This window comes from Ailuropoda melanoleuca, chromosome 6 (assembly GCF_002007445.2).
Source record: "Ailuropoda melanoleuca isolate Jingjing chromosome 6, ASM200744v2, whole genome shotgun sequence".
NCBI classification, from domain to species: Eukaryota; Metazoa; Chordata; class Mammalia; order Carnivora; family Ursidae; genus Ailuropoda; species Ailuropoda melanoleuca.
In genome coordinates, this window is record NC_048223.1 from 114,179,359 (window position 1) to 114,188,302 (window position 8,944).

The following is an 8,944-nucleotide window of genomic DNA, read 5'->3' on the forward strand; positions in this document are numbered from 1 at the left end:
CTTTATATAGTGTCCATCACTACTTGAAATTTTATTATATATTGTTTGCCTTTGGTCTTTCCCCTTAGGATGTAACGTGTGTGTGTGTGTGTGTGTGTGTGTGTGTGTGTGTTTGTGTTACTCAATAAATATTTGATCACAGAATGAACATTGAGCCTTTGGAATTTTCTTAGGCTTCCTTTGTGCTTTGGTACATAATCAAATTTTGTCAATGTTCCATGTATGCTTGAAAATATGATTTCTTTGATGGGTATAAATTACATAACTTTTAGTTCAAGCTTATTAATCATGTTATTCAAATAGCCTATATCTTTGCTTATTTTCAGAGCTTGATTATCTGTTCATGTTAGGGGTAAATTAAAACCTCCAAGTACTTGGGGTGCCTGGGTAGCTCAGTCAGTTAAGTGTTTGCCTTTGGCTCAGTGCATGACCCCAGGAGCCTAGGATGGAGTCCCGCATCCGGCTCCCTGCTCAGCGGGAGACCTGCTTCTCCCTCTCCCTCTGCCTGCTGCTCCCCCTGCTTGTGCTCTCTCTCTGTCAAATAAATAAAATCTTAAAAAAAAAACCCTCCAAGTACAATAGATTATTTACCTCTTTCTCTCTGTAGTTCTGTCAGCTATTGCTTTCTATATTTTGTGTCTGTATCAACTACATTTATGAACATAAAAATTATGTCTTCTTGATCCATTATTATTTTACCAATATATCTGTTTTTACCTCTTGTGATGTTTTTCATCTTCAGTTCTATTTTGTCTATACTTGTTACCCTGGTTTTTCTTTGATTCATATTTCTAAGGTATATCTTTTTTCTATTCCTTTGTTAGAGACTTTCTTCACCCTTTTGTTTTAAACATGTCTTTTCTAGAAAATATGGTACTAGGTATTTTTAAAAATCCAATCTATGCATCTCTAGCTTTTAACTGGTGAGTTTAGTCCATTTCTTTTTATTATAATTAACACAAAAACCTATTTTATGTTTTCTATTTTTCTTGCTTTGATCTATTTTTCTTTTTTCCCATATTCCATTGGATTGAGCAAAATTTTTTTTGTACTGAATTTGAAAGTTATATTTTGTATTTTTATTTTTCTAAGGGTTACTCAGAATTAAACACTACATTTCCCAATTGCCAGGTGTGGTTATGTAAGTTCTGGCTGATGAAATGTAAGCAGAAGTGTGGAACTTTCAGAAAGAATTTGTTAAAAGGGAAGAGGTAGACCATTTCCCCCTTGCTTCCTCCTGCTACTTTCCCCCAAAGTGGAAACTGGAGCTGCAGCACCTATATGGGACCATGAAGTGATTCTGAGTGTGGCAGTGCCTGACGGTATACAGAAAGTTAAGGGTGTGTCTGCATGATAATATCCTGACACTAGTCCTGGCTACTGACCAGGCAAAGTTCTTTTACCTGAAAGAGAAAGAAACTTCTTTAAGTCACTGTTATTTGGGATTTTTTTTGTCACATGCAGCTGCTGGTCCTAATACGGCACAGCTCAATTCCAGGAGCTGTTTCTTTTACTGTAATTAATCTCTTAGTCTATGGGATGAAGGTGTATCTCCCTTGGTCTATACCCAATTTGTGGCATTTGGCCTTCCCTCTGGACTTCTTCCACTCTAATTCCCATACAGAATGGGTTTCCTCAAAAGTAGAGCATGAGATGAAGACTTGACTGTAAGTAGTTTACTTCAGATCCTGGGAAGTGAGGGTGTGGGGAGAATAAGAATGAAGAAAGAAAGGCATAAGAGGGCTACTGAGGTCACTACTGTGGTCAGTCGGTACTTGACCCTAGTAGGACCTCCTGAAAAGCGCTCAGAACACTTCCTAGAATTGCCTTCCACCACAGAGACGGGACACTGGAGTATTTACCCACTAGATTCCAAACCCTGGTGACTAAGAGTTGTCCTCATGGGTTCTAACTCCACCATGCCTTTGGAAGGAGCAGGTTCCCCTTACAGAATTTTCAGTGGCAGAAATTCTAATGAGAGTAGCATGAGACTGAGATGAGATGCTGTCACCATGAGGTGAGTCTGAGCTTGCACAGAACTGGCCGCCACAGCTGCAACCGCAATCAGAAATGGGCGAAGGGAACGTGGCAGCAGACACCATGGGTATCTGCTATACTGGCCAAGGAGTTTTCACAGTTGCTATGTAAGTTTCTGAAACCTATCAGCTTCCTTCTTGTTTCTACGGCAGCCATAGTTGNGGGCGAAGGGAACGTGGCAGCAGACACCATGGGTATCTGCTATACTGGCCAAGGAGTTTTCACAGTTGCTATTTTAAGTTTCTGAAACCTATCAGCTTCCTTCTTGTTTCTACGGCAGCCATAGTTAAGTTCCGGAAATGAAGTGTGTAGCCTATGCAAATTCACCATTTTATCTTGAACCAAACTCCCAATTTTAGAAGCTCACTCCTCCCTGAGCTTTTTCACAATATGTTTTCCCATCTCTTTGACTGTTCTTTTCCAGGGAATTCCTCCTCCCTATTCTGACCCTTAAACACAAGGAGTCCTCATGTTTGTATATATTCTTTTTTCTTTCACTATACCATCTCACTGAATTATCTCCCTTATTTCTGTATCTCATTTACCAACTGGTAAGAGATAACTTTTCCAATCTTTATTTCTAGCCCAGATCTCTCTCCTGACTTCCTAATTCAAATTTATCACCCCGTTCTAGACATGGTCACATAGATTCATCATACGGATAAGCAAATCTAGCATACTAAAAAAAAAAGATCTCATTATCTTTCCATGTCTCAGTTAAAAGATTCTTCACCTAACCTCATCCAAGCTAGAAACTCCAGCAACATCTTTGCCTTCTTCTTCACTTCTCATATTTAATGACTTGCAAAACTTACCACATCTTTCAAGTGTACCCTCTCCTATTCCCATAGTAATTAACTTTTATAATCTTGTCTGGGCTTTAAAAAAAAATACCAAAAAGTGGTTTCTTGCCTCTAGTCTCTCCCCTTGCCAAATAAAGGGCATACTGTTTATACCAGTATACAGTTTAGTCAAGAAGTTTTACATGGTTTGTTATGAAACCCACGATTCTTCCTCCAAAACTCCCAATTTCCTGCTCCACAGAAGAATCTCTTTCAACACCTTGAGCAGACTCTTATTATTTGTTTACTTTCTTTAAAAAATATGCCCATAATTTCGCTTCATGATATTTCTGTTCTAAGCAACAGCTGTTTCCTCATGACAGATGAGGATTTAGCCTCTCACTCTCTTTCACACACACACACACACACACACACACACACACCCTGCCCCTACTTCCGCCACATATCCATCTTTTCATCTTCCCATTGTAGCAGTAATAACATAATTTTAATTAGATCAGTGTTTACATTACTGTGGTCATAGAGACATATTTATAGTTGACTCATGTACATATTATGATTACTTGTTCCTACAGAATATTTTATTTTCCTTGGTGTTCATAATAATCTCATTTTTTTTCTTTGCTTAGTTTTGTTTCTATTTATCACTAGTTCAACTTCAGACTGTCCTATCTTGTAAATATCCTCAAACACATAGATAATCCATCTGTAAGTTTTATTTTCTTGAGGACATCTCTTCTGACATGCTCCAGTCTGGACTGGTTGGTTGGCTGTCCCAACTTGATGCATAGTTATCCTGGAATTCTGCTTCACCAACTTCCTAGGAATTTCCTTTACCTCCCTCTGATGATGGGCCCTCTGATCTGATTCCTTTATCCTCTTCCCCTTTGGTTTACTCCCTGAGGTTTGATGGGGCACCATCTTCTGATAGCTTCTTGAGAGAGTGCAAAGTGGGAGAAATTTTCAATACCCTGCACATCTGAAATGACTTATTTTATTCTCATACTTGACAGTTTCTTAGTATAGAATTCTAGATTGAAATTATTTTCTTTCAGAATTTTAAAGGCATTGGCCCAGTGCCTTTTTACTTCCCATGCTGTTGTAATTCTTAAATCTGTGTATGGACTTCTTTTCTTTTTTCTCTCATTGGAAACTGTGTAGGATCTTCCCTGAACTCAGTGTTCTGAATTTCACAGTAACATCCACTAGAGTGAGTCTATTTTCATTCATTGTTCTGGCATTTAATTGAAAATTCATGTCTTTCAGATCTGTAAAATTCTATTGAATTTTTAGTTCAATGATTTCCTCCCTCTGTTTACTCCAATTATTCAGACGTTGGATCCACTTGACCAGCACTCTAATTTTTTTTTTTTTAAAGATTTTTTACTTATTCATTTGACAGAGAGACAGCCAGCGAGAGAGGGAACACAAGCAGCGGGAGTGGGAGAGGAAGAAGCAGGCTTCCAGCGGAGGAGCCTGATGTGGGGCTTGATCCCAGAATGCTGGGATCACACCCTGAGCCGAAGGCAGATGCTTAACCACTGAGCCACCCAGGCGCCCCTGACCAGCACTCTAATTTTTGAAAAACTTTCTCATTTTTTCATCCCTATATCATTTTTGTCCTAGTCTTGGAGAAAATATTTCAAATTTATTTCTATTCTTTTTATGTTGTTTTTCATTTCTGTTATCATATTCTTGATTTCTTTTAAAAAATAGCATACTATTCTTGTTTTACAGATGCTATATCTTTTACCTGAGAATATTAATGATCTTTTTTTTTAAGTTTTCTTCTCCATCTCTTCCTATCGAGTGCAATTAATTGTTTCTTTCAAGTTTCTCTTTTGTCCTGCCTTTTCATTGGGTCTCTATCTCAAATTGTTGATGACCCAGCCTCTCTGATCCCATTTAAGAGAGGTGCATGAAAAAACTCAGTGGACCCTCCAAGCATGTGTACAGAGTTTGTCAACTAGAGGTTGCACTGTAGAGTTGTCTGGGTTCCCTCTTCAGTATCTTTAAGTCTTTTCTCTTAGACTAATCAGATTCTCCAGAGAGGACCCTACCTATCTTCTTGAGAGGGGGGAGGGGTGATGCCCCTGATGCCTTTATTCTGGAGGTCAAGAAGAGGATGAAGGTTGGGGATGTGTTCAATATACACAATATCTACCTTCACTCTGATGTGATTTGAAGGTTGGGATTTGGAGCCAATGGCCAAGAAAGAATTCTTGGGATGTCTTCAGTGCAAAAAGGTGGTTTTATTAAAGTACAGCGACAGGACCTGTGGGCAGGAAGAGTTGCACTGAGGTTGTGAGAAATGGCTGATTTTATACTTTGGTGGTGGGGGAAGTAAAGACAAAGGGAGGTTTCCAAAAGGACTTTCATATACCAAAGAAGACTCACAGGATCCTGGAGGCCTAGCTATTGTTAGGAAAAGGTCACTTATTACTGTTTAGTAAACCCTCAGTCATAAGACCCTTCAGATGTATATCAGTGGGCCACATGCTTGGAGGATGATTGCTGGCGTGTAATTTGGGGGTAGAGATAAAGGAAGTCTCCAAAGGAACTTTTATATGTTGAAGAGGACTTACAGGATCCTCGAGATCAGGCTTAGGTTGCCTTTTGCCCTTAGCAAAGTGTCAATATCAGGCGGCTGACCTCCCAGAGGAAGGTCACTCTACTGGTTTTAAGGACTTGCCAATGGGCTGTACGCAGTACGGAAATTTAATTTTTTCTTTTGCCTTTGATTCCCACATCAACTTTATCCTCTTCTTCCCTTCCACCCCCTGTCAATATGGATCTTTCCTCGAATTAGTCTGTAATCTGAAACCAGGGTCGAAAAGGGGGAGTCAGCCAATCTCGTGCCATGGGGATATCTATCTACTTCTAAACAAGCTTTCAATTCATCCTGCTAATTCCAGTCCCACTTTTCGCTCTATTTCCAGAGGTACTTATTGCTACTAATTTCAGAGTCATTGAGAAGGTTCTGTAAACGTAGTAATATATCACTTTGGATCTTAGTTTTCTTAATTGCTGCCTTAGGATTCAGCTTTCCTAAGGCATATCAGTTATTCCCTTTACCACTACTTTCCAATTCTCAGAATTTTGTTGCTATTTCCTCTCTTAATTTGCTTGTCCTTTTGGGTTTATACTCTAAGAAATCCCTTTACTATAATTGTAGTAGCATTTAGGGAGGAAATGTTGCTAAATTCAATCTATCTATTTAACCAGAAGTCTGCCAAACTTTGGAAGTAGGTATCATATAACTCTCTCTCCTTTTTGTTCAACTTCATCCAAACTGAGTTTCGGTTTTATGGATTTTTCTGTGTCCTCGCTGATTAAACTTCGTTCAGTAAAGAATTTAAAAAACTCATTCACTCTGAAGTGTAATGAATGATAGAATTTGATGTATTATCCCTCCCAAGGGTATTTTAATTTTTAGCGGGGACTAAATTTCTTATTTGGCTTAAGTCAAAGGAATAAAGAGATAAAGTGCTAATTGAGGAATTTCAGGTTCCCATATCTAAGTGGCTTGGAGGCCAGGGAAGCCTGTATTATGCTTTTTCAAATCACACTTTGTTACGGGAGGTCCAACCCTGCTCATGCATAAGGCTGTTGATAATGTTAGCGTCACTACAGACTTTCTAGGATAAGTAAGGCTAGCTGCTCAATTATAATTCTAGTCCAACTTGGATGTCTTGGAACCTAGATATCAGGGAGATGAATCATCTTCCTAAATATTGATATTAATCTCAAGCAAAACATTTTTTATTATGTTCATAGTAAGTATACAAAGACAGACATCATCAAATGCAAACAACTCTAAATAAGCCTGTGTTAAACAGACCCCCTTATACAATTAGTGGTTGTAAGGTATTATGAAAATACAAAATACCACATAAATGTATTTATTAGGTCAGGAAAATAATTATGGTTAATATGACTAACCACCTCAAGCTGTGTGCATAATAAAAAATACATCCTCTTGGCTGAAGCAGACAGAATTGGCCAGAATTTGGTAGGGAGCACATTTCAATATTTCACAAACAGAGGGTGCCTCCAGCATTCTGGAGACTAATAACCAGAAAATTAAAGTCAAATTTACCTGCATTGCAAGGATATAAGCAACAAAAACAGAGGAGAAAAGAAGACAAAGCTACAGATAGTTCCCAGTTTATAATGGTTTGGCATAGGGTTTTTTTGACTTTATGATGGTGTGAGAGTGATAGGCATTGAATAGAAACCGTCCTTGGAACTGCATCTGTTCCCAGGCTAGTGATATGCCGTAGGGAACTCTCGAGATGCTGGGCAGCGGCGGCAACCACGGCTCCCAGTGGGCTGCTCCATCACAAGGGTAAACAACTGATGCACTAAAATCATTGTTTTTCATTCTCAGTACAGTTTTCAATGAAGTACGTGAGGTATTCAGCACTACTATAAAATAGGCTTTGTGTTAGATGATTTTGACCATCTGTAGGTTAATGTGTTTGTTCTGAGCACATGTAGGTAGACAGGCAGACTAAGCTATGAGGTTCTGTAGGTTAAGTGTATTAAATGTATTTCAACTTTAGATAATTTCAATTTATGATGGAGTAATGGGGACATAACCCCGCTGAAGGTCAGGAGAGATCTATAGTTAAAGTGTCCTCCTTCGGGTGCCTGGGTGGCTTAGTGGGTTGAGCATCTGCCCTCAGCTCAGGTGCTGGGCCCAGGGTCCTGGGATGGAGCCCTGCATCGGGGTCCCTGTAAAGCAGGGAGTCTGCTTCTCCCTCTCCCTCTGCCCCGTTCCTGACCTCTCTCTCTCTAATAAATAAATAAATAAATAAATAAATAAATAAATAAATAAATAAATAAATACAACCTTTAAAGAAAAAAGTGTCCTCCTTAAACCTTGATTGCTGGCCCTATCATTTTGTTAAATACTACTATTACTACTAATAATAATGGTGATAACAAAGGCCAATGTATTGTTTCCTATGGACTGGCCACGGTTAAAGTATTTTACAGACGTTAATATATTTCCACACAACCTCACACAGTAGGTGCTGCTCTCCGCAATTTCGCAGATGAGAAACTAAAGCACAAAGAGATTTAAAACCTTGCCACGGTGAGTGGCAGAGCAGGGATTTAAATTCAGACTACTCACCTCCAGAGACTAGCTCTTAACACCACTCCACACTGCTGCTACTTTTCTGCTTTTTTTCTGTTCAGCAAACTCAATTACAAATCTGTATTTTCATCACAGGTTATGCAAAACTTACTCCACTCTCACCTTATCAAGAACTTAACGGTCCTTTTGATAAAATACCAATACTAGCAAAAACAAACACCAAGTTCTCCAGGATATGAACATTTTCATAACTTGTATCAACCCAATCTAAAATTTACCGCCGCGTATTGTGCCTCTTCAAAGCTCGGCTAATACACTGTTGCATCGTATTTTTAAGAAGCCTCCCCCCAAGGACTTACATTGTAGCCCCACTTACCAGTCCTAGGAATTTAGCAGAATCCCTTCAGATCCTTTCCCTCACTGTTTCCAGTATCATCTGAGAAACATAATAGAAAATACAATACTGAATACCCTGCACCTCTCCAACAAGTTACAAACTATTGACTGAACCATCTTACCATTTGTCCATTTGGGGCTTCCTGTTTTAGTGGTGAATAATTAACAATTAATAACAATAATAATAATACAGTTTCCAGTTAACAAAGCCATTTCACCAACATTAGTTTATTTGATGTGTTCTAATTCTTTGCACTTAAATGCACGGGCCATTTTTGCTTTAGGAATACTGTACTGTTGCTTACCAGTCTCCCAAATCTGCCCTTAAAAGACGAACCTCGGAATATTATATACAGATAAGGCTACGTTTCCCTACAAAATCCGCGTGTTCCTTCCCCCACAGAAACAAAACTGTGAGGTTGGCTGAATTTTTCAAACGTGAGGCGCCGGGGAGCGGGGAGAGAGCAGCGGCTGCGCGCGTCCGGTTCCCGCCCCCCACGGGCTGCGGCCTCTCCGCGCCTCTCCCGCCCCCGCGGCTTCCAGCGGCCCCGCGGCTGGGCAGGCCCGGTCGGGGCTTCCCCGGTCCGCGGCGGCCCCCTGCAGG

General features: G+C 39.7%; 1 long non-coding RNA gene across 1 annotated transcript; it reads right to left on the reverse strand.

Moving 5' to 3' along the window:
- Positions 1 to 1,156: 1,156 nt before the first annotated feature.
- On the reverse strand, positions 1,157 to 8,936 carry LOC117802598. Its single transcript, XR_004625956.1, has 3 exons — positions 8,646 to 8,936; positions 8,321 to 8,380; positions 1,157 to 1,403 (listed from the first exon to the last, which is right to left on the reverse strand). It is a non-coding gene; the product is annotated as an uncharacterized LOC117802598 (long non-coding RNA).
- Positions 8,937 to 8,944: the final 8 nt, after the last annotated feature.